This window comes from Ictidomys tridecemlineatus, chromosome 1 (genome assembly GCF_052094955.1).
Source record: "Ictidomys tridecemlineatus isolate mIctTri1 chromosome 1, mIctTri1.hap1, whole genome shotgun sequence".
Taxonomy (NCBI): Eukaryota; Metazoa; Chordata; class Mammalia; order Rodentia; family Sciuridae; genus Ictidomys; species Ictidomys tridecemlineatus.
Genome location: NC_135477.1, coordinates 74,380,956 through 74,405,995, shown reverse-complemented (window position 1 = coordinate 74,405,995; position 25,040 = coordinate 74,380,956). Strand labels below are relative to the sequence as shown.

Sequence of the window (25,040 nt, the reverse complement as noted above, 5' to 3'; positions counted from 1 at the left end):
AATCTTTTATGATAGGAGCATCAGAACAAAACAAAGACATCCTTCCTAATTTAAAAAACTATCAGATCTTATTGGTGAAAACATGATTCCAGAAATATGGTTACTCTCCTAGACTATTGTGAGCATAGTGCAACCACTATACATGATTTTCTTTAAGGATGGTTTAAAAATGGGAAAATGTTAGTAAATTTGCTAATAATTTTGACTCTTTCACCTGTCTTCGTAATTAGCACTGCATGTCATCCACATAATACCATGACTTACAGATAAATGAGACTGATGTCATTTTGAATTCTTCATTTATTTTGACCATGATTTATTTGAATTGGAGACATTGTTTGTTAAAGAAAAAAAAATGTTGTGGTTATTTAAAAATAAAATGCATTTAAACTACAACAAGAACTTGTAGTTTTCCTTATCTCTGACTTGCCCAGTTTCACATGAAATATGCTGTATTTATTTTACCCTTTTTTTTTTTTGGTGTTGGAAATTGAACGCAGAAGCTTTTATATCACTGAGCCACATCCCCAGCCCTTTTTTTAATTTTTGATTTTGGGACAGACCCTCACTAAGTTGCTTAGGTTCTCAGCCTCCTGAGTCACTGAGATTACAGGTGTACCCCACCATGTCCAACTACCCTTATTTCTGGATAAATTCCGGAACTCGTTCATCTTAAAGAACTCAGGCATTTGTCTTCTAACTAAAATTTGGGGAGTTTTGTTTTATACATAGACCAATTAGTACTCAAACACAAAAGAATCATTTTACTGAATTCTGGGGTTCTTTTTCCTCTGAGTAGCTTTCTTCCCTCTATACTGTACAAATTCTGATTACCTTCACCTTCTAGATTTGTCTCAACTTAGTGATGCTGCCATGCTGTGTTTATTGTGGGCTTTTCTGCAGCGTTGTTTCTTTTTTTTCTTAATATTAGGTAAGCTCTTTAATTGTTCTATAACAGTCATAACTTAATCTCTCTACTGTCCAGTATCTCACAATAGTTTCATATATTTTGTTTACAAGAGGGTAAGTGTGATCTCAGTTATCCCACCATACCAGAAGCAGAAGTCAGGTTAATTTTTATTTTTAGAGCTGACTCAGGAATTATGGTTTTACAAATAATTCAGTAAAATATTGGACAAAGGATCTGAGTAGACACCCCCTCAAAAGAAAAAAATGCTAATGGCCAATAAATATATGAAAAATTCTCTTCTTCAGCAATAAGGGAAAGATTCTATCTTACCATACGTAGAGTGGCAACTATTAAAAAAAAAAAAAAATGAAAAGTAGCCCTGCAGAAATGTGGAGAAAAAGGAGCCCTTAAACAATGTCAGTGGGACTATAAATTAGAACAACCGCTGTGGAAAACCATATGAGGTTCCTCAAAAAACTGAAAATAAAATAACTGCATGACCCAGCTGTTCCACTCCTAGGTATAAATTCAAAGGAAATCAAGTCTGTATACAAAGACATGCTTGAATGTTCATGTTTATTGTGAATGGTGATGATGATTAATAAATTAATATTCTGGATTATTATTCACAGTAGCCAAAATTTTGGAATCAGCCTAGATGTGCCCATCAATAGATGAATGGATAAAGAAAATAAAGGAAAAAGAGAAAAAGGGTGGGTGGATATAATTAATTCATGATGTATGCATGTGAAAATATCACAGTGAATTCCATCAATCCGTACAGTTAATGTGTATTATATTAATACAACAAATTAGTATAATAACAATAAAGTATATTCTCAGTTATTAAAAAACCACATTCACAAATTATTATCCAAAAAACCCTATTTTTTTAAAAAGGCCTAAACCCATTTAATATATAATGGGTAATACTAGTCAAGGAAATATTTTTTTCTAAGTTTATTTGGCAATTTCTGCTTTGGTGCTTCCTATATGCTAGGTACTGTGCATTAATTTTCAAGATAAAGAATGAATGCAAGCATTCCTCCACCATCTTGAAGATTATAGTCTAGCAAAAAGAGAATTGCAAAAACGAGTAAGTAGAGCTCTTATAAGTACAGAGGAGAAAAATAAAGTGAACAAAGACACTTGCTTTCGAATAAAGAGTCAGACAAAGCTGTCTTGAGAAGGTGACAGCTGAGCTGAGGTTTGAGATTTGAAGGATGGGTAGCAGTTCTTTAGTGAGGAGAAAAAACAGGTTGAGAAGAACATGTGTAGGAAGCATCAGGAGAGCTTTGCTTATTCTAAGGAACTGAGGAAGGCTAATATGGCAAGTGGACTACAGGAAAACAGTTCTTGAAAGTGGTGTGACAGAAGAAGTATGCAGGATCTGAATCATAAAAGACTCAATATATTCTTATTCAGAATTTTTAAAATTCAGAATTTTATCAAGAAATGCACATCAAAACTAGATTAGCTAAATGATTAACCTTAAGTGTGAAAACATGATTTTGTATGTAGAAACTTATAGTAGAGTTAATCATATCTGCCATTAGTTTACCATATAAGATAACTTCACAAGTTCCAAGGCTAGGACCTCTTTGGAGGAACATTTTTCAACTTGCCATATAAGGGAAGATAATAATGATTTAAGGATTGAATTGATAAACAGTGGTATGTGTTTCATAAATGTCCCAGAAACCCATTTGTAGCCTTAAAGAGATCTCTTTGGAGGAGACAGAAACCAAGAGGAGTTGAGCAAAAGTGTTTGTAGCAGAAGTTGTAAGAATTTTTTTTAAAGATTTTTTAATGTTTCTTTAGTTGGAGGTGGACACAATACCTTTATTTTATTTGTTTATTTTTATGTGTTGCCGGGGATTGAACACATGCTAGGAAAGTGCTCTACCACTAAGCCACAACCCAACCCTGTCAGAATTTTTTTAATTATTATTTTTCTCAGTGAAGAAAATGAAATAATAGGGATTGAACTTTGAAGAGAATAAAAAAAAAATTGAATTGAAAATTTGTGGCGTAATTATAATTTTAATAGAAAATGAGGCATTATTGTGTATTTGTTGATGTTGACCATGAACTGAGAGTTGAGTTCTTCTAACCTCTTATGTTACTTTTTCTATTTGCACTAGAATGAAGGTATGAACAAATCAGATAGCTAGGTTCATCTTGCAGTCATATATCTTAAGAAGTTTATTGTATTGATAAGAGGCATTTTTTAATAGAACAGAACATGGAATTTACATTGCCTAAGAAAGAATTTAGTGAAAAAGCAAAAAGGAAGACAGGGATACAGTAGAAAGTTAAGTTACTAAAGACCATCTGAGTCTTTAGTAACTTTAGTAATAGTTTTCAAATTAAAGATGGTAAAACAAACTACCAGAAGAGATAGTGGTTATAATGGGATACCTGAAATATGTTTTCTACAAATGGATCAGTTTCAGATATTGGCTAGATCCACCGGCATATGCTTCATATGTTGGTAGTAACCACTGGCGTAAATGAGGGGTAGATTATTATAGATCATTGTATACGAACATGCCCCAGAAGTGAAAGTCTTTGGTTTTTGAGGTTTGTCCTCAGGATTATATGTGTCACTTAAGATGATAGCAGGGCTTAGGGTAAATGAGAAGACTTTAATTAGGATGTAAAGTCCTCAATGAGGGGGGTGCTATTAGGAAAATGGTAGATCATAGCAACAGAGAGGACAGCTGAGCAACATGAGCATTAAAGGAGCAAGGTTTTGTGCATGTGTCTTAGAGTTGGGGGATAATCATAGCAAAAGGGAGTAAGAAGGATATTTAGCACCATTAGAGGGGGCAATATGAGAAGTGATCTTTTTGATAATATATTTCATTTAAAGTGAAGAGGCAAAGTGATTACAATAAAGATTGAGGATATAGGGAAATTTCAAGCTGTAGTTCTGGTGGTTTCATAGAAAGATTTGGAGGATTAGGAAAGAGTGAAGGTCTAGGTCAAAGTTAAAGAGATATGGAACTTCATGGGGATGATGGTTGGATTTGGATATACATTAAATACTTTGACAAAATGAGGAATAATAGCCATGATGAATTTTTCTCACCTTTTTCTCTGACATAGTGGGCTCTAGGCTCGGTGCCCAGAATACTTGTATAATTTAACATAAGTGAAAGCTTCAGTTGATGGCAGTTTTTACTTGCCTTATAAGGCAAGTACTACAGCTTTTGTAGGCTTTTTTTTTTTTTCTATTTTCAGTAGAGGACAGGGAACCTGAAGTGAAGGGAGTTAGAAAAAAGAAGATGGTACTACACATAATGTATATGAGAATTTGTGCAGTAAGTTTGTCAGTACAGACCTGGGGTATTTCATATGTGGGTTTGCAGTAGTTTTAATCCTGTGCTCATTACCCCTTAAATATATCTTATATGTAATTTCTTGGTTTTTCCCATTTAGCCAGGATGTACTTAAGGAATGCATATTAAATATTTAAAACAGAACGATATCAGAATAAACAAATGTCACATGAATTATGACTCTTTGATCCAAAATCTGATTCTCTGTGACCACAGAAGCAGCTATAATTAGTCATCTTTGACGATTATTTTAAGTACATATGGCCCACATAAAACTTAGAAAGTTTAAGGTAATGGTTTGCCTTTTCTATATACATTTTTAAACTGCACAAATTTTATGAGCTACTTTTGAGTTTACAGATTCTGATACTATTTATAACTCCATGTTGTCTTTATTCCCAAAGAACTATCTCTTAAGTTTGTTGCCAAATTGGCCATCTGCTTTTGTTTCTTAGTAGTCACTAGTTTTTCATTATGTACAAACCAAGGCATTTCTTTTGTTTATTCTTATTTTGAGGAGTTTCACGTCAGGTCACTGTACAGAAGCTGATTTAATATCTTGGTGGTAGTTACTCTCAGCATACATTTCTTATGTACTGTTTGCTTACCAAGATCTCGTTGATAAATTTGCTAGCTAGCCTCATGTGCTGAACAGTTAATCTTTTTTTTTTCTGAACAATTATCTTGATGAATTTAAATTCAATATATATTTTAAAGATATCTTCTGAATAAGACAGCATGTTAAATACTTTGGAAAACTTTAAAATATCAGAATTTTTCTACTTTCCATATGCCCATAGTCCATAGGGAGATGGCTTATATGTAAACATGCCAATATCATATAGTTATAATTACTGTGAGACAAGAAAAGTAAAATTGCTTATAAGTTCAGGGATTCTAAGATTTTGATGTGATTATGGATGTCTCTCATTCTGTGTTTCTCTCTGCCTTCTAAAATCAGGATGGTGTCAAAATAAAATCTAAAAATTGATACAGAAAATTTAAAAGTTTTTTCTTTAATTTGCAAATGCTTGAAAGAAGAAATGTTGTGAAATGAGATAGGAATCCAAGAATTATGTTATGAATAAGATGTGGAAAATTCAAGGTTCAAAACAGAACAAACAGAATTTTTTTAGTTGACATTGTGGGACACTTAACATACTTGTTTCTGAAAATAAAGTACACAAAGAATAAGCAAGAGCATAAGAAATATAAGAGACCTAGATAAACTTATTTGTAATTCTTAGTTTTATGGCTTGGTTCAATATTTTTGTGAACTGCAAACAGTTGACCCTTTCACTTAACTACTGGGTGCCTTCTCACTTTGGCTGTTCAGACAACTAGTATACAGTTCTTGGGTTATCTTTTTTTAATTAAAAAGTCAATCCTAAGTATTTTGTGAAATAAATAAAATTGCCAAGTACTTGTAGAGTCATAGGAGGCAAATGAATGAAATGAATTAGGAACATGTCTTTGAGTCCAAATCTGATTCTTTTAAAACACACACTTACACATGCACACAAACACCTCTCCCTACCAAACTTAACCATAAAGAAAATAAAAGTGAACTTAAAAGTGATGTAGTATAGATTTAATGTCCACTTTTTTTTTTTTTCCTGTTTGTGTTAAATACAACTAAAAACACTTGACATTGTGGGACACTTAACATACGTATCTCAAACAAACATGAGAAGACTGAAAGGAAAAAGAGAGAGAAAAAGGTGCATCAGCTCAGGACTTCTAGATCCAGATAATCTGACTCTAAAAATCCTGGATATTTTTATTGCTTTAGATATTCCAGAATGGATGTAGAGAGGATGGCAACCAGAAATGTTGGGCTTAGAGAAAAACAACAACAACCAAAAAACCCCAAATCGGAAAATCTGTTCCCCTTAGCCAAGGACCAGGAAAGGAGTAGCTTAGTAAGACAGAGTTTCTAGAAAATAACCACTCCACTCCAGGCAAACAATACACACAGAAATCATCAGGATTAGTAAAAGCCAAGTGGGGACTTACACTTTTAACTGTTTTCAGGTTGTAATGAGGCAACCTCTTCTTCCATTATATCAATGGACACAACATGGAGAGCATGGAGTACACATTGTCAGGGATTTCCCACTTTTGTGCATTATGAGTAGCTTTTTCCCTTTTCTCTCCCCCACTATGGTCACAAAAGCCCAGTGAGGAAACTGATTCTACCCTGCTAGGCAATTGTTCACCAGAATGTACACTAGAGCAGTGTTAGGGGAATCCTGCTGTTATACAACAGAACATTTAAATATGATCCAGAATTTCCTACATAATATTCCATATATCCATATTTCAATAAAACTCTGTCATACCAAGAACTAGAAAGCTTTAACTTGAATTTAAAAGGATAATGGATAGCCATAGGATTATAGGTGGCGCAAGCCTATAATCCTAGCTTCCTGGGAGGCTGAGGCAAGAGGATCACAAGTTTGAAGGCAACGTGGACAACTTAGCAAGACTGTCTTAAATGAAAATAAAATTGGACTAGGGCTATAGCTCAGTGGTAGAGGACTTGCCTAGCATAAGTGAGGCCTAGGATTCAATCCTCAGTACCATAAAAATGAAAAAACAATACATGCTGACACTGAGATAGCATGATGTTATATTTATCTAAAAGGAGCCATCAAGGCAGTGTTTCAACAGTTATGAATATACTTGAAATAAATTTTAAAAAGTGGAAAATTTCAACAAATTGTAAATCCTCATAAGAAAAAATTATCATAATTCACATTAAAAAAAAACTCAGTGGACAAAACTTTGACCAAACTGATAAAGGAAAGAAATTACCAGTACCAGGAGTGTAAAAAGATACAGACCCTACAAACATCAAAAGGATAACAAGGGAGTAAATATTATAAACAGCTCTACACAAATATGTTTGATGACTTTGATGAAATGAACTAATTTCTCAGCTGCAAGTACTGCAGCTCACCCAATATGATATAGATAATTTGAATAGTACTATAAACATTAGGTAAGTTTAATTTGTAATTTAAAATAAAATCAAGCCAAGATGGTTCATTGGAGAATTCTGCCAAATGCTTAAAGAAGATTTTGCAGTGTTTTGAGAGTCTGTACCAGGAAATACAAGATAAGGGAATAATTCCTAATTCATTTTATGAAACCAGCATTGTCTTGATACCAAAGTCAGACAAAGACAATACAAAAAGAGAAAACTGCAAACCAGTATTCTTCACAAGTATACATGTAAAAAAAAAAAAATCCTTAACAAAATATCAATAAATGTAATTCAATAATATGTAAATATAATTATACTCTATGAAAAATGGACTCATTCCAGTTATTCTGAGTTGGCTGAATATTTGTAAGTTCATCTTTGTAGTGTGTCAAAGTAACCACATTAACAGGATGATGAAGAAAAATTGCATGATTGTATCAGTTGCAGAAACATTTGACAATGTTCAGTACCATTTTTGATTAAAACTTGGAAGAAGCTAGCAATAAAAGGAAGCTTCCTTGACTGGATAAAGAAAATAAAGAGTTAGCATCCTACTTGATGAAGAATGATCAGAGAACATGTTACTTTTTCCCTATAATAGGAAAAAAAAGTGGCCTGGATGTCCACTCTCACCACTCTTTATCATAGTGTTAGCAGCACAAAAAAGACAGCTGGTGATAAGGACATGCAGATTAGAAAAGGAGAAATCAAACTCTTCTTTCTGTCTTATGATATATGATCATCTAGGTAGAAAATCCCATGTAATGTACAAAAGAACTTGTAGAACCAATAAGTGAATTTAGCAGGATCACAGGATACAAGATCAGTATACAAAAATCAGTTGTATTTTTCTAGCCTAGCAATGAACTTGTGTAAATAAAATTAAAAATAGAGCAGTACTTGAAATTGCTAAAAAATAAAAACAAAAAAGACTTGATATAAATCCAATAAAACATGAATAAGACTTGCATCCTGAAAACTATACCGTGTTGATGAAAGAAATCAAAGACCTAAATAAATTATCAAGACATAGTGTGTTCATAGATTGGAAAATTCAGTATAATGTGAATGTCTGTTTTCTCCAAATCGATATATTAAGTTTAACAAAACTCTTTTCAAAATCCTAGCAAGTTTTTGTTTGTTTGTTTGTTTGTTTTTGTAGGTTTAGACAGAATTATCCTGAAATTTATAGGGAAAGGCAAAGGAACTTGAGTAGCTAAAGCAGTCTGGGGTGGGAAAGAAAAGAAAGAAGTCTCACTATTTAATATCAAGACCTATATAGGCAGAATAGTCAAGGTAGTGTGGCATTGGTGGACAGGTGATAAACCACTAGGTCAATAAAAACGACCAGAAACCCAGGCATAGCTCCAAATAAGAAAGGTCAGTTTATTTTTGACAAAGGTACAAAAGAGGAGGTACACGATAGAGGTTGGATGGTTTTTTTAACAAATGGCGAGTTGGATATTTATAGAACACAAAATGAATATTTAACTTAAACTTTACACTTTATTAAAAAGTTATCTAAAATGGACCACATATCTAAATGTGTATCCTACAACCATAAGACTTCCTTTGCTTGCTTCCATAATCTATCCCTAGACCCTGGCAAGAACTAATTGATTATTTGTTCTCTATTTCTGTAACTTTGTCATTTCAAGAGTGTTATATAAATCCAGTCATACACTATATGGACTTTTTGAGATTTACTTCTTAATATTTTATTTAATATCTTTAAGATGCTGCATATATCACATTTCTCTTTATTGCTGAGTAGAATCCCATGGAATGGACACACAGTGGATGTCTCAGAGACATAACTGTTGGGGAAACCTCTCTTAACTTCCTTTGCACTTTTACTTATGTCAGAAAGCAAAACAAAACAACAACAAAAAGGTTTTGTAAAAATCCTAGCTAAAATTCTCAAAAAAGGAAACTAAATGAAGGCACAGGATCTCTGGGAAGTTAAATCTGCGAATGTAAGCTGTCTTATCCAGATTACATTTTTCTAAAGCCTGGAAAACTTGTTCTCTCCTCAGCTTCAGGGAACATTGAGGAATTAGAAGAAATAATAGAATCTTTCTGAAAGGTATTTCTGAGGTGATGAATCAGAGAAGTCTTCTATTCTACTTGAAGCTGAGTTTCAGAAGGCTGAATTGAAAACCACCATCAACAACGCCATCCTTCAAGACTGCAAGACAGTTTTGATTTTCTCCATGTTTCTCAGTTTTTATGTTTGCATCCAAGTCACTTGGATGGCTTGTTAAAACAAAAATGACTGGAGTTTAAGGTTCAAAGGTGTGAAATAAGGCCTAAAAATATGAATTTCTAATAAGTTTCCAGGTAATATTGATTTTGTTGTTTGGGGACCACATTTTGAAAACTTTTAGTCTAGATAAAACCTTCTTGGAGTGACTATGGAAGACAAGATCACTGCTACAAATTTTGAGCAACCTGACCCTCCTGTAGTTTGCAATTCACTTTTAACCTCATCTAAATGATCTTCCACCTCACCAAAAAAATAAAAAATTTGATTTGGATTTATCTCCATAAAAGTTATAATTGTAGATTGGCAATGAGTATCCTTAGACTTGTAAAAGCACATATAGTAGGTCTCTTTGGAGAAAATGATCTTCACCCTAGAGCTGAAAGTTTTCCCAGAAGTAAAATTCTAAGTAGAGTTAAAACAAAAACAGAAAAACTAAACACTCTGAGTAGAATGAATACAATTAAATAATAAATCTACCAGAGGTTTAAAATAATCAGAATATAAGTTACATGTTAAATATATTAATATGTTTAAGCAAAAGACCAGTTGAAAATATGTTGTAGGGTTCAGAAATTATAAAAGTGTCCAAAAACATTTTTTTAAAAAAAAAATAGCTAGAACTTGTACAGTTAAATTATACTAATTGAGCCTTTAAAAACATCTTTAATGAGTGACTTTATATACATTTGAAGAAGGAAACAGCTGAAATATTGTCTAGCTTATATTCAAAAGAAACGTGAAAACTATAAAAGAGAAGTCATTACATATGTTTATCTTTAAATTAACCTGAATGGCCTTTCATAAAATGGTGAAAAGTCAACATTATTGAAGATAATAAATAAGAATTTTCTTCAGCTCATGAACAACACTAACTTACACATTTAAGATAAGCACAGGAACCCAAACTGATTAAATAACAGGAAATCCTCATCTAGTCTTGTTACAGTTACAGGCCAGAACACCAAAGACAAAAGGTCTTTGTCATAACCAGAGGAGGAAGGTAGATTTACCTTCCATGATGTCATAAGCAGAAGGTATTTTATCTTAGAAGAAATGTTATTTTAATTAAAAGGGAACAATGTCTATAAATTATACACTAAAGGGAGGGGGAACTCATACAGATTAAAAACTAAGAATTTGCAATTTGAAAGTCTCACTAAAGGAAATTCTGAAGAATGTACTTTAGGCAGGAGGAAATTCTTAGGTAGAAGGCCTGGTATATAAAAAGGAATAAAAAGCACAAAAAGTAGAAAATATCTTAATATGTTTAAACAAACGGTGATTTTATAATATAGAAATCATGTTTCATAGGTTTTTTTTAAAGAGATAATTTTTAATATTTATTTTTTAGTTTTCAGTGGACACAACATCTTTGTTTTATTTTTATGTGGTGCTGAGGATCGAACCCAGAGCCTCATGCATGCCATACCGCTTGAGCCACATCACCAGCCTCAACCCTGTGCCTAATAGAAGAAGAAGTAGGACCATATCTCCACTATTGTCCGCTTAGGAACTGACTTCCTTATCCAGACTCCTAAAGAACAAGAAGTAAAATCAAGAATCAGTAAATGGGATAGATTCAAACTAAAATGCTGCTTCTCAGTGAAGGAAACAATCACAAGAAGAGAGAGCCTATAGAATGGGAGAAAATCTTTACCACATGCACCTCAGATAGAGCACTAATCTCCAAGATATAGAAAGAACTCAAAAAACATAACATCAAAAAAAAAAAAAAAACAAAAACCCCAAAAAACAATAAATGAGCTAAGGAACTGAACACTTTATAGAAGAAAAAATAAAATCAGTCAGTAAACATGAAAAAGTGTTCATCATCTCTAGCGATTAGAGAAATGCAAATCAAAAAAGATTTCATCTCACTCCAGTCAGAATGCCAGTCATCAAGAATACAAGGCAGTAATAAATGTTGGCAAGGATGTGGGGAAAAATACATTGCTGGTAGGACTGCAAATTGGTGCAAGCACTCTGGAAAGCACTATGGAGTTTCCTCAGAAAACTTGGGATGGAATCACCATTTGACTCAGTTATCCTATTCCTTGGTTTATACCCAAAGGACTTAAAATCAGCACGCTACAGTGATGCAACCACATCAGTATTGATACCAGCTCGATTTACAATAGCTAAACTATGGAACCAAACTAGATGCCCTTCAACAGATGAATGGATAAAGAAAATTTGGTGCATATACACAATAGAATATTACTCAGCCTTAAAGAAGAATGAAGCTTTGGCATTTGCAGGTAAATGGATGGAGCTAGAGAAAATCATGCGAAATGAAATAAGCCAAATCCCAGAAAACCAAAGGCTAAGCGTTGTTATCTCATAAGCAGATGTAATCCATGATGTGGAATGGGGGAGAGGAAGAATAAAGGAATTTTGGATTGTGCAGAGGGGAGTGAGGGGATGGAAGGAAGTGTGGGGATGGGAAGGATGGTGTAATGAGGAGGACATTATTATCCTATACACATGTATGATTGCACTACCAGTGTGACTCTGTTCAGCCAGAGGAAGGAGAATTTGTGCTCCTTTTGTGTACAGTGTACCTAAATGCATATTAATAAGAACAAATTTAAAAATAAGAAGTGAAGGGTGGAAAAATGACATGTCATTCAAACACTAATATATATTTTTCTTTGGGGGTTGGTTTCTAGGGATTGAATCCAAGGCCTCACAATTGCTAAACATAGTCTCTACCATGGAGTTACACTACCCACCCCCAATATAGATAGGGTTAAGGCAAAAGTCTTTACTAGAGGTAAATTGGGTTGTTTCTGACTGATAAAAGCTACACTTCAACAGAGAAATAAAATAATTCTAAATTTTACAGACTTAAAACTCTGATTCCCATATATATAAAGCAATAAAAAGTAAAATACAAGAAGGAAAAGACATTTATAATCATAGTTAGTTTTCATACTTACTCGCTGATAGAATAAGTCAACAAAACAGTGACATAAAACTTGTTACAGTATTTTATCAGTTTCACATCTGCAGCATCTGAGGTCATGTTCTCTTTCTCTCCACTCTGTGTGTGTGCCATCTTTTACTTTGCAGTCATAAAACCTGAGTCCTCCATCCTTAACCTTTTTAAAACCCAACTTTTAGTTTTGTTGATCCTCTCATTTTTGTTTCATTAATTTATTCTTTCATGTCATCTTCATCATTTCTTTTATTATACTTCTTAGGTTTATTTATTACTCTTTTTCTAACTTCTTCACATTGACATTTAACCTATTAATAACTTTTACCACCCTGCCCGCCCCCAATAGATGTACATGATGGTGAGATTCACTGTGGTATATTCATATATGTACATAGAATTCAGTCCAGTGTCTTTGCCTATCCCAGCACTCCTCACTTCATTTCATTCCCCTTTGTCTACTCCCCTGATTTTCTTTTCCTTTTTTTGCCCCCCCCCCTTTATTTTGAATTATTGTCCACATAGCAGAAAAGACATTTGACCTTTGACTTTTGGGAATTGGCTTATTTCACTTAGCATGATAGTTTCCTTAACATCCATTTTCTAGCAAATTCCATAAAGTCATTCTCCATTGTGTGTATATACAATATAATAATATAATAGTCTTCAGATTCATGCTTTTTCTAGCAAATGTCATAAAGTCATTCTTTTATGGCTGAGTAATATTCCATTGTGTATATTATACCCCCCCCCCTTTTTTTAACCCATTTATCTGTTGGGGAAACCTAGGTTGGCTTCATAGCCTACCTATTGTGAATTGTGCTGCTATAAACATTGATGTGACAGCATCACTGTAGTATGTTGATTTTAAATCCTTTGGATTTATATTGAGGAGTGGGGTACCTGGATAATATGTTGATTCCATTCCACATTTTTTTAGGACTCTCCATACTACTTTCCAGAATGGTTACACTAATTTACCGTCCCACCAAAAATGTTTTATGAGTGTACCCTTTTCCTCCATCCTCACCAGCATTCAGTGTTACTTATGTTCTTGATACTTGTCTTTCAGACTTGAGAGAGATGAAATCTCAGTGTAGTTTTAATTTGAATTTTTCTTATTCCTAGGGATGTTGAACAGTTTTTCATATATCTCTTGATAATATTTCTTCTTTTGAGAAGTGTTTGTTTAGTGCCAATTTATTGATTGGGTCTTTTTGTTGTTGTTGTTAATTTTTTTTAAACATTTTCAATTGCATTCTTCCTTCCAGGGTTACTAAATTCATCCAAACCATCCACCTGCAAACCTTTCTTTTTCTTTTTTTGAGGGCCTACCCAACTATTTATGGACACTGAAATTTGAATTTCATATATGATTTTCACATATCATATAACATTGTATTTTTAAATTTTTTCCCAACTTTTTAAAAAATTCTTAGTTATATATAATAGTAGAATATAATGTGACTTATTTATACAAGCATGGGGTACATCTTATTCTAATTAGGGTCTTAGTCTTGTGATTTTTAGAGGATGTGGAGATTCACTGTGGTGTATTCATAAATGTACATAAGAGAATTATGTGAGAATCATTCTACTGTCTTTCTTATCCTCACTCCCTTCCTTCCATTCCCTTTTGTCTAATTTACTGAACTTCTCCTCATACCCCACCCTTGTTGTATGTTAACATGCACCTATCAGAACATTCAACTTTTGGTTTTGGGGGATTGGCATATTTCACTTAGTATAATAATGTCCAGATTCATTCTTTTTCTGGTAAATGTCATAAAGTCATTCTTTTTTCGGCTGAGTAATATTCCATTGTGTATATATACCATATTTTCTTTATCCATTCATCTGTTGAAGGGCACTGAGGTTGGTTGCATAGCTTTGCTTTTGTGAACTGAGCTGCTATAAACATTTCTGTGGCTGGGTCACTGTTGTATGCTGATGTTAACTCCTTTGGATATAACGGAGGAATTGGATAACTGGATCAAATGGTGTTCCATTCCAGCTATTTTGAGGACTCTCCATACTGCTTTCTAGAGTGGCTGTACCAGTTGCAGCCCATTAGCAATGTATGAATGTAAATTTTCCCCCACATCCTCACCAACGTGTATTGTTATTGGTATTCTTGATTGTTGCCATTCTTGACTGGAGTGAGATGAACTCTCTGAGTGTAATTTTAATATGAACTTTTTTAATTGCCAGAGATGTTGAACATTTTTTCATACATTTGCTGACCAATGCTATTTATTGTGTGAAGTGTTTTTTAGTTCCTCTGCTCATTTATTAATTGGGTTTTTTTTTGGGGGGGGGTGTTATGTGTTACATTTTTGAGCTCTTTGTATGTCCTGGATATTAATGCCCTATTTGCAGAGCAGGTAGCAAAGAGTTTCTCCCATTCTGTAGGTTTTCTCTTCACGCTTTCAATTGTTTCCTTTGCTGTGAGGGAGCTTTTTAATTTTATGGCATTTCATTTATTGATTTTTAGTTTTACTTCTTGTGCTTTAGGAGTCTTATTAAGGAAGTCAGTTGCTGAGCCAACATGTTTGAGTGTTGGGCCTGCATTTTCTTCTAGCAGGTGAAGGGTTTCTGGTCTAATGCCTAGGTTTTTGATCCACTTTGAGTTGAGTTTTGTGCAATTTTATTATACTACATAGGGATTTCCAGTTTTCCCAGCATGATTTATTAAAGAGGCTATCTTTTTTATAACATGTGTTTTTGGAACCTTTGTTTAGTATGAGATAACTGTATTTATGTGGGCTTATATCTCTGTGTCTTCTGTTTCCTTGGTCTTCCTGCCCATTTTATTGCTAGTACCAGGCTGTTTTTGTTACTATATCTCTGTAGTATAATTTAAGTCTGGTTTCGTGATTCCTCCTGCTTTGCTTTGCACTCCAGCAATTTCTTTGACTATTCTGTTTCTTATTTTTCTAAATGAATTCAATGACTGCTTTTTATATTTCTGTGAAGAACACCATTGGAATTTTGATGGGAATTGCATTGGATCTATATAGCACTTTTGGTAGTATGGCCATTTTTATGTTAATATTTTGATAATATTAATCCTGTTTATCCAAGAACATGGGAGGTCATTATATCTTCTGAGGTCTTCTTCTGTTTCTTTTTTAGTGTTCTTATTTTTCATTGTAGAGGTCCTTTGCTGCTTTATTAGATTGATTCCCAAGTGTGGTTTTTTTCGTTGTTGTTGTTATGGCCATTGTGAATGGGATTGTTTTCTTAATTTTTCTTTCAGCTGATTAATCATTGGAGTATAGGAACATGATTGATTTATGGGTATTGATTTTGTATCCTGCTACTTTGCTGAATTCATTTATGAGCTCTAGAAGTCTTCTAATGGAGTTTTTTTGGGTCTTCTAATTATAGGGTCATGCCATCAGCAAATACATGTAATTTGAGTTCTTCTTATTTGTATCCCTTTAATTAATTTCCTTCTCTTGTCTAAATGCTCTGGCAGAGTTTTAAGAACTGTATTGAATAGGAGCGGTGAAAGTGGGCATCCTTGTCCTGTTCCTGTTTTTAGAGGAAGTACTTTGTTTTTCTCAATTCAGAATAATGTTGGCCTTCACTTTCCACATATGACCTTTACAATGTTGAAGTAAGTTCCTTCTATCCCTAGTTTTTCTAGTGTTTTAAACATGAATGGGTATTCTACTTCATCAAATGTTTATGTGATTCTTATCTTGAAGTCTAGTCATGTGGTGATTACATTTATTGATCTCCTTATGTTGAACCAACCTTGCATTCCTGGGATGAATCCCAATTGATCGTGGTGCACTTTTTTAAAAAATGTGTTTTTGTATGCAGTTTGCCAGTATTTTATGAAGAATTTTTGCATCTACACTCATCAAGAATATTGATCTGAAGTTTTTTCTCCTCGATGTGTCTTTGTCTGATTTTGGTATCAGGGTGATACTGCCTTTGTATAATGTGTTGACAGAGTTCCCTCATTTTCTATTTCATGGAATAACTTGAAGAAAATTAATATTAGTTCCTTGAAGATCCGGTAGAACTCAGCTAAGAAACCATTTAGTCGTGGGCTTTTTGTTGTTGGAAGGTTTTTGATAGCTGCTTCAATTTCATTAATAGAAATTGATCTGTTTAAATTTTCTATGTCCTCCTGGTTCTACTTGGGTAGGTTCTATGTTTAGGAGAATTTGTCTATATCATTAAGCTTTTCTAGCTCATTGGAATATAGATTTTCAAAATAATTTCATGTTGCCCTTTTGATTTCAGTAGTGTGTTCGATGATATTTCCTTTTGCATCTTGGATTTTGATAATTTGAGTTTTTCTCTCTTATAGTTAGTTTGGCTAAGGGCTTATCAATTTTGTTTATCCTTTCAAAAAAAACAACAACTCCGTTTCATTAATCTTTTGTGTTGCTTTTTTAAATCTCAGTTTCGTTGATTTTGGCTCTTATTTTAATAAGTTCCTCTCTTCTTCCTGATTTTGGTGTTGGTTTGTTCTTTTTCTAAGCCCTTGAAATGTAATGTTAGTTTATTTATTTGGTATCTTTCCATTCTTTTAATGTATGAGTTCAGTGCTGTGAACTTTCCTCTTAGAACTGTTTTCATAATGTCCCACAGATTTTGATACATTGTATTATTATAGTTCTCATTTACCTCAGTATTTTTTAAAATTTCTTCCCTGATTTTTTCTGCTCTCCATTCATCATTCAAAAATATACTCTTTAACTCCAGGTGTTAAAGTGGTTTCTATTTTTTATCTTATTGTTGATTTCTAATTTCATTCCATTATGATCTGATAGAATGCAAGGTATTCTCTCTCTCTCTCTCTCTCTCTCTCTCTCTTTTCTCTTTGTATTTGCTTAGATTTGCTTTGTGTCTAAAATATAGTCTATTTTGGAAAATGCTGCATGTGCTGCTGAGAAGAAAGTGAATTCAGTTGTTGTGATGGATGAAATACTCTAAATGTCTGTTGATGTCTATTAGGTCAGAATTATTTATTTTATTTTTTAGTTCTAAAGAATCTTTACTTTGTTTTTGTTTAGATCATCTATTCAGTGATGAGAGAGGGGTGTTAAAGTCACCCACTATTATTGTACTGTAGTCTGTTTGATTCTTAATTTTGAGAATGGTTTGATGTATGTAGATACTCCATTGTTTGGGGCATAAGTATTTATGACATTTATATCTTGTTGTTGTATGGTTCCCTTAATCAGCATGAAATGATCTTTTCTCTTCTGATTAATTTTAGCTTGAAGTCTACTTTATCTGATATGAGAATGGTAACCTCTACTTGTTTTCGAGATCCAGGTGAGTGGTATGTTTTTTCCCATCCTTTCACCTTCAATCTGTATATGTCTTTGCCTAGAGATGAGTGTCTTGCAGAGAGCATATTTTGGGGGCTTATTTTTAAATCCAGTCTTTCAGCCTATGCCTTTTGATTGAAAGTTTAGACCATTTACATTCAGTGTTATTATTGAGAGATGATTTTTAATTCCTGCCAATTTGATTTATTTCTAGTATTTAAATTGGATTTGATTCTCCTTTGGCTACTATTCTAGTATAATGCCTTTATGCATGTTTTCATTTTTATTTTTCATTTTTTATTCATGAAATATTATTGAGTGTTTTATAGTGTAGGCTTTCTAGTTATGAAATCTTTTAGCTTTTGTTTATCATGGAAGGTTCTTATTTCACCTTTTAAGCTTAATTTTCTTAGTATTCTTGGTTGGCATCCACTGTCTTCCAGAGTTTGGTATATATTATTCCAAGCCCACTTCACTATTAGTGTCTGGATTGAGAAAGCAGTTGAAATCCAGATTGGTTTACTTGTAAAATATGCCCAGTTTCAGATCTTAAAATTCTTACCTTATGAGTTAGGCGTTTGCATAACAATGTCTTGGAGTGGATCTGATTTTTGCGTAATTGAAGTCCTATATTTAAATTTCCATTTCATTATTAAGGTTTGGGAAATTTTATAATATTATTTCATTGAAAAGATTATGCTTTCCTTTAGAATGTGTTTTCAGAGCCTTTATCTATCCCAATGAATCTTAAATTTGGCCTTTTAATATTATCCCAGATTTCTTGAATATTCTGTTTATGGTCTCTTAACATCTTTTCTCTATGTTCAACTATATTTTCAAGATTATATACTGTGTCTTCAAGGCCAGAAAAGTCTGTCTTCAAAGTGGTCTAATCTATTAGTGATGCTTGCCATTGAATTTTTAATTTGATATATTGATTCCTTCATTTCAAGGATTTTGTTTGATTCTTTTTTAGAATCTCTCTTTACTGAAGTGATCTTGCACTTCCTATATTTTCTTTCTGGTTTCACTTATATCATCTTTTAGCTCATAGAACAATTTATGAGTTTTCTAAATTCCTTTTCTGATACTCCCTTCACTGTGGTGTCAGTGGAATCTGTTGTTGAGGTATTCTTTGTTGTTTGGGATGGTTTGTTCCTTTGCTTTTTCATATTGTTTGTATGTCTGCCCACCTACCAGTATAGTTCTGACTTTTTAAGTGATAGACTACTAAGTGAATTTCTTTTTCTTAAGAGCCTTGGGGTGGGTGGATCTAGATAATGGTATTTTAATTCAATTTGTGACCTCTTCTCATCCCAGTATCAGCTCCACTATAAGAAATACCATTGGAGCCCTATTTACTATAATCACTTCTGAGCCAGACCTTGTACTATTCAATATTGTAAGAACAAAAACTTGTTTTGGTTGTTTTCTTTGGGTCCTCAAATTCAGGTATAATCCTACAATAAGAGTTCTGGGACAAGACAAACAATCTAGTAGTTAAATTTAGTAAACTTACTAAACCTTAAGTGAGTATTAAAGGTGGGGAGGAAAAATGTTTTGGCAAATGGGGAAGGGAAAAAGAAGGAAAGAAAGAGAGCGTGCGTGAAAGAGAAAGGAGAGAGAAGAAATAGATGAATGGGTGGTATTTGAGGCCCTAGTGGATAGTGTAAGAGGATGAGTAGGGGTTAAGAAAAGCAGGTATAAACTAGAGCTAGGAAAACAAAAATAGGGAGATTGTTTCCAGTTAATGCTTTAAACCACTAGATGAAATACTTTCAGGTGGATTGGAGGTACAACGTTGGCTATTGAGTTACAATTACCATTCAAGTTAAGGAGTTATTTATATGATCTAAGTTGACGTTAGAGTTGTTTATAATCTTGGAGGATGCAATGTTATGAGTTAGCTGATTCTATTGTAGCCTATTACAGAATTCAAGATTCAAGATGCCCCTTGTCACTGGTGTACCTGTTCCCCTCTGCTAGATTCTTTTCATGGTAGGGAAGATCCTGGCAGCTGTCTGTGTGTGCGGGAACACTGGTTGTTGGTTTTCCACAGGTGTTCTGTAGTTCAGTAGTATTTCCCTGGCTGCCTCCACTCTAAGGTGCTGTAGTGCAGGGTCTCTGATGATTCAACTGGATTCTATAGTTTCCACTGTCCCAGGTTGTGAATGGTGGGTGTTAATTCCCTTTGCTTAATAAGTCTGGTGCATTGTCCTACAAAAATCCAAATAATGCCATGTCACTTGCCAGTTGCACTGTTTAGGCTGTACACTTACTAAGGCTGGCGTCCAGCCCTTTCTGCTGAGAAGCTTCTAGCAATTTCCTGTTGTCTGTATGTCACTGGATATTCAGGCAGTTTGCCTCCTGGTATGGTGCTGCAGTCCTGAGTACTGTCTCTAGGCTTCCTGCAGTGTCTTCGCCCAGTGCCAGTGCCTGGCCTGGTGAATCAGCTTTCCTTTGGGGCCAAAGTTGCTTCTATTGTAACCTGTTTGAGTCAAGCAAGCCTGTGTAGAGCTTTTCACCCTTGCCTGGGTGGCAGAGGCTAAGCAGAGCTAGATGTGCTCTTTCCAGGCCAAGGTCCCCATCAGCCCACTCTGTCCCTATGTTCACAGTGAGAGAGACAGGGAGGTCTTTCTAGCCATATTCTTAAGAGGGCCCACTGCAGGGGGCTTCCCTTGGGTTTAATTTGCAGCTCTGGGTGTGGGAAGAGCCCCTGCCAATTTAAGAGGGTGACTGGTTACCTGTGGGTTCCACAAGATTGTTGCTTCCCCTCCCCTTTGTTTTTGTGGTTCATGCTGTTTTAAGTCACCTTCTTGTAATTTAAATTTTGTCTGTCTTTTCAACAGTTTTCCAATAGTTTTTAAATGGGTGTTGAAGGACCAGATGAGGTCAGACACCAAAGAATTAGCAAGAAGCAGATTTATTTGGCTGCAGCCGTATTCAGAGGGGAAAATTTTCACTGTATCAATCAATGCCCCTGAACCCAGAATTCAGGCAGTTTCAGAACTTTATATCCAGTGTGTAGGGGGAGGGACTCAGAAGTTCACAGTCTGCAAAGTTCACACAAAAACAAGCTTTTTCTTTTACTGTTCTGGGCAAGTTAACTCTTCAAGGACAGCTCTGAGAAGGGGAGAGTCGTCCCCCTCCCCCTGCCAGTTATCATGGAGCCTAATTAGTAACATCTTCTCTTTGAAATGTAAACATTTCTGTGAAGCTCCAGCCCAAGGTCAGAGGCTTCCTTAAAGATTAATCTCTCTTTCTTCTCACACTTTGCATTGGCAAACACACTTCCCACTTGAAAACTTCTACAAACTATTCTATATTGTTACAACACCAGTAGTCTATAAATGTGAAAAACTAGTAAAAGAGTGTTCAGCACCTGGAGTGCTGATCTCTTCTAGGCAGGTGGCCAAGTAAGATAGAGCAATGGGAAATAGGAAGCTTAACTTCCTTAAACTCTTTTGTAGAGATTCTTTTGCTGATGGTCCTAAGATAATTGTGTGGATTTCTGGAAAGGCTTAATTAAGATTTTTTGTGGAGGAGGGGATGCTACTATATGAGCTTGAGAAAATGTCCCCTTTCCCTTCTATCTGATGTCCCCTGTCCCCAAGTTTGAGTTAGAGCACTTTTAAGTTTTATTTTCTCCTCTGGTAACCTATCTTCTAGTCTCTCCAGGTGTCAGACTATGTAGTGTTAAGTCTTAGAGCATTTATTTTGTCTCCCCGTTCTCAATTCTGCTTTTATTCACTGCCTCTTTTCCATGTTATGAAGAGATCGGACGTGTTATCTGTTTCACATCCACGTCTTCCCTGTTTCTCTTCTGTGTACCCCACAAATTTTAATGTGTGTGTGGTTTTTTTCCCCCATTAATTTAATCCCAGCTGTCACCTTTAGTCATTTTCTGTTCATAATTTATGGTTCCAGTTCAGATATATTTAGTTTTGTCACTTTTAAAAGCTTGTAACACATAGCTTCTTTAACCTTTAATTTTTATTTTCTGTATCTTTTGGTGCTGGTGATCAAATGTTTTATAAACTTTGGTTGTTCTGGTGGTTTAAGTTCTTTGCGTTATTTATTTTTCTTGTCTGTATCCACAGTTTTCTTATCAGATATCAAGACATAAAATGCAAATAATTAAAACACTTTGACATTGAAATTGGGTTGAAAATAGACAATGGGAAGAATAAAATGCCTGGAACCATCCATCCTCTACATATATAAATACTCACGAATGATACAATACCACTGCAGACCACTAAGGGTAGGACTGAGCTTCAGTTAATTGTACCCAGGTAATCAGATTTACATATGAAAAAAATTATATTAGGCCTTCTTCAAACTGAACAAAAATCAATTCCAGGATAAATAAAGTCCTTTGTGTAAAAGGTAACACTTACAAAGTATGAAATAAGAGCATATTTTCCATGATTTGGAAAAGAGAAAGATTAAGACATAGTACTGAGCATGAAGAAAGGGACCAATCAGTTCTGCTACATTGTTTGAGAAATTGACACAAGAAGCCTGGAACTAGGTGAAGTTATTTCAAGCATATAACTGAGAAAGGCCTTTTATCAAGAATGTGTAAAGAACAAATCAACTAGAAAAAAAAACTTTAAAAAAAAAACGGAAAACTGGCTGGTCATGGTGGCCCTCGCCTTTAATCCCAGTGGCTGCTGAGGCTGTGCAGGAGGATCACAAGTTTAGAGCTAGCCTCTACAAAGAAGGATGGGGCGATGATTGAGAGGTGGAGAAGTAAACAGGAAAGAGGCCCAAGAAGCTCATTACTATTTAGAGGAAGTACTAATTAAAACAGGGATATTATTGTACTACTTCTTAAAGTCTCTCAGTTCCAAGAGTTGGTGTTACCATTGGAAACTAATTTTGTATCACCTAATAAAATGAAATGTGTGCTTATCTTGGAACCAGAAGTCAACTCTTCAGTTTTCTAGAAAATTGTTAAAAACCCTAAAGTGTAAGCAAGTGTCTATAGGATATGTCTGCCAGGATGTTCAGAGGCACTTTTCATCAGAGCCCCAAATTGGAAACAGCCTAAATCCTGCAACAGTATATTATATTTATAAAAAACTGTGGTATAGAGGCTGAGGTTGTGGCTCAGCAGTTGAGTGCTCACCTAGTATGTTCGAGGACCTGGGTTCTATCCTTAGCAACACATAAAAATAAATAAAATAAAGGTATTGTGTCCAACTGCAAGTAAATATTAAAAAGAAACTGGTATAATCATTTACAGGAATACTATTCCACAAGAATAATTCATGAACTACAGTCACAGACAAATGCACATGCAATCATAAAAATCAAATGAAAGAAGCAAACCATTGGAAGGATATGTGTGCTGTGTTTTTGTTGTTGTTGTTGTTTTGTTTTGTTTTGTATGAAGTTCATTAAGAGGCAAGACCAAAAACTATCACTGGAATCATTACCTAGATTGTGAAGCTATAAAGAAAAGAAAGGCAGTGGTTTTCAAAAATGTTAGGCTAACGAAGCTACCTTGCATGTGTGATATGAGATGATGTTTGGGGATGTTATGTTATGTTTGGAAATGTGTTATCCCCCAAAAGCTCATGTGTGAGGCAATGTGAGAATGTTCAGAGGTAAAATGATTAAATTATGAGAGCTGTACCCTAATCAGTGAATTAATCCACTTGAATGGATTAACTGGGTGGTGACTATAAGTAGGTAGGATGTAGCTGGAGGAATAGATCACTGGGAGCATGCCTTTGTGGTTTATATTTTGTCCCTGGTGCATAGAGCTCTTCCTGCTTCCTGGATGTCATGTCCTGAGATGCTTTCCTCTGCCCTGTACTTATACTATTATGTTCTGCCTCATTTGGGGCCCAAACCTATGGAGTTGACCAACCATGGACTGAACCTCTGAAACTGTGAGCCAAAACAGACTTTTCCCCTCTAATTTGTACTTGTTGAGTATATTGTTCACAGCAACACAAAGCTCACTAAAACAGGGAGGAATTTTAAGGCACTCTCAATTAGTAATGATTGCACTGATGTTCATTCTTTTTCAAAGTGTATGTATATACTTAATATTGCATGATAAATTCCACAAAATGAATTCTTTTTACATTTCTACACCAGATAATCTATAATTTTGATAAAGTGATTGCTTAAAAAAAAGATAAAATAACCAAAATGAGATCAAAAGGAAAGGCCTGAATTGATCACTATGGAAATGATGTCAGCTAACTCCTTTTATAGGTGATTTCTATCAAGGAATCTGGACTTTTTTTTTCTTCTTCAGTATTTGCAAAACTGTTGGAAGCCACCATCTGATCATTGCTAGAATCTCAAAATTAGCATGTTGGAAACCACTATTTTAATCTTTCTATTTTTCCTGTGTTGCTGGGTAGTTGACTTATGATCACCATTGAACTTTATTTTATCATGTTTTCATTTCCCTCAGGTTCCCAGGCTCTTCATTCCCGACTCCCCAGTCTCTTATCCATAGGACCTTCTGCCCTTTTCCAGTGTAAAACAGAAGCTGCTGAACACGAATTCTTAAATGCTTTTTCCATTGCATATAGAATATTGCTTCTACTTTTAAAAAAGAAAATGTGTTATAAATATCAACACTTTTATCACCCTTTCGGCTTTCAAGCCAATATGGTTTTTATCACTGTGCACTACAAACTTCATACTCTTATAATATACTTTTCCAAATTTTCCTTCTTTCCCTAATGGCTGTTGCTATGCATTTCTTTCGCCCTCCCTCATTTGTTTATTCCTTCTTTTCCCTTTGAGAATAAAAGCAAGCTTAAATGTAGGTCATCCCTAAGGTACCTTCTCCTTAGCCTGCATCTTTCATCTTACCAATTCATATGTAAAATGATAATGTACATGACATGGTAAGTATGTTTTCTCCTTGAGTTAATAACTAGTCTTCCTGGCATATACATAATTTCTTTAATTTTAGCTTCTTTTTTATTGCTAGTATTCAGTTGGTTTAACAACTCCTATTGATTGTTTTCAATACTTCTCAAGTCTTTCTTCATTTCCATTGACCTGGCCAGTTTCACTTGCCTTTTGTATTCCTCAGATGGTTCTCCACAACAGAAAATAAATTTATCCTACCATTTTAACCTTATTTCCAGCAGAATTTTTTGTGAAACCTTGTTTGCCCAGCAAAATAGACTGGTAACTTTTTTTTATAATTGCTGGTTTTGCCTCTATACCTTCTACTTTTTATACCTTCATTCCCTTCTCCTCTTCCCTCTTACTCTTCTACATAATGAATCTCACAAAGAATGATAATAAGCTAAA

At 34.4% G+C, this 25,040-nt stretch overlaps 1 protein-coding gene across 9 annotated transcripts in view; it reads left to right on the top strand.

Annotated features, from left to right (window-relative positions):
- The window catches only part of Mapk8 (mitogen-activated protein kinase 8), a 127,452-nt gene that overhangs the window by 36,941 nt on the left and 65,471 nt on the right, over positions 1-25,040 (top strand). For 3 of the 9 annotated variants that reach the window (XM_078042635.1, XM_078042622.1, XM_078042623.1), the window contains exon 2: positions 17,690-17,748. The exons of the other annotated variants lie outside the window; for them this stretch is intronic. The gene's annotated coding sequence lies outside the window, so the exon portion shown is untranslated. The remainder of the gene's footprint in view (positions 1-17,689; positions 17,749-25,040) is intronic. 9 annotated transcript variants of the gene reach the window in all.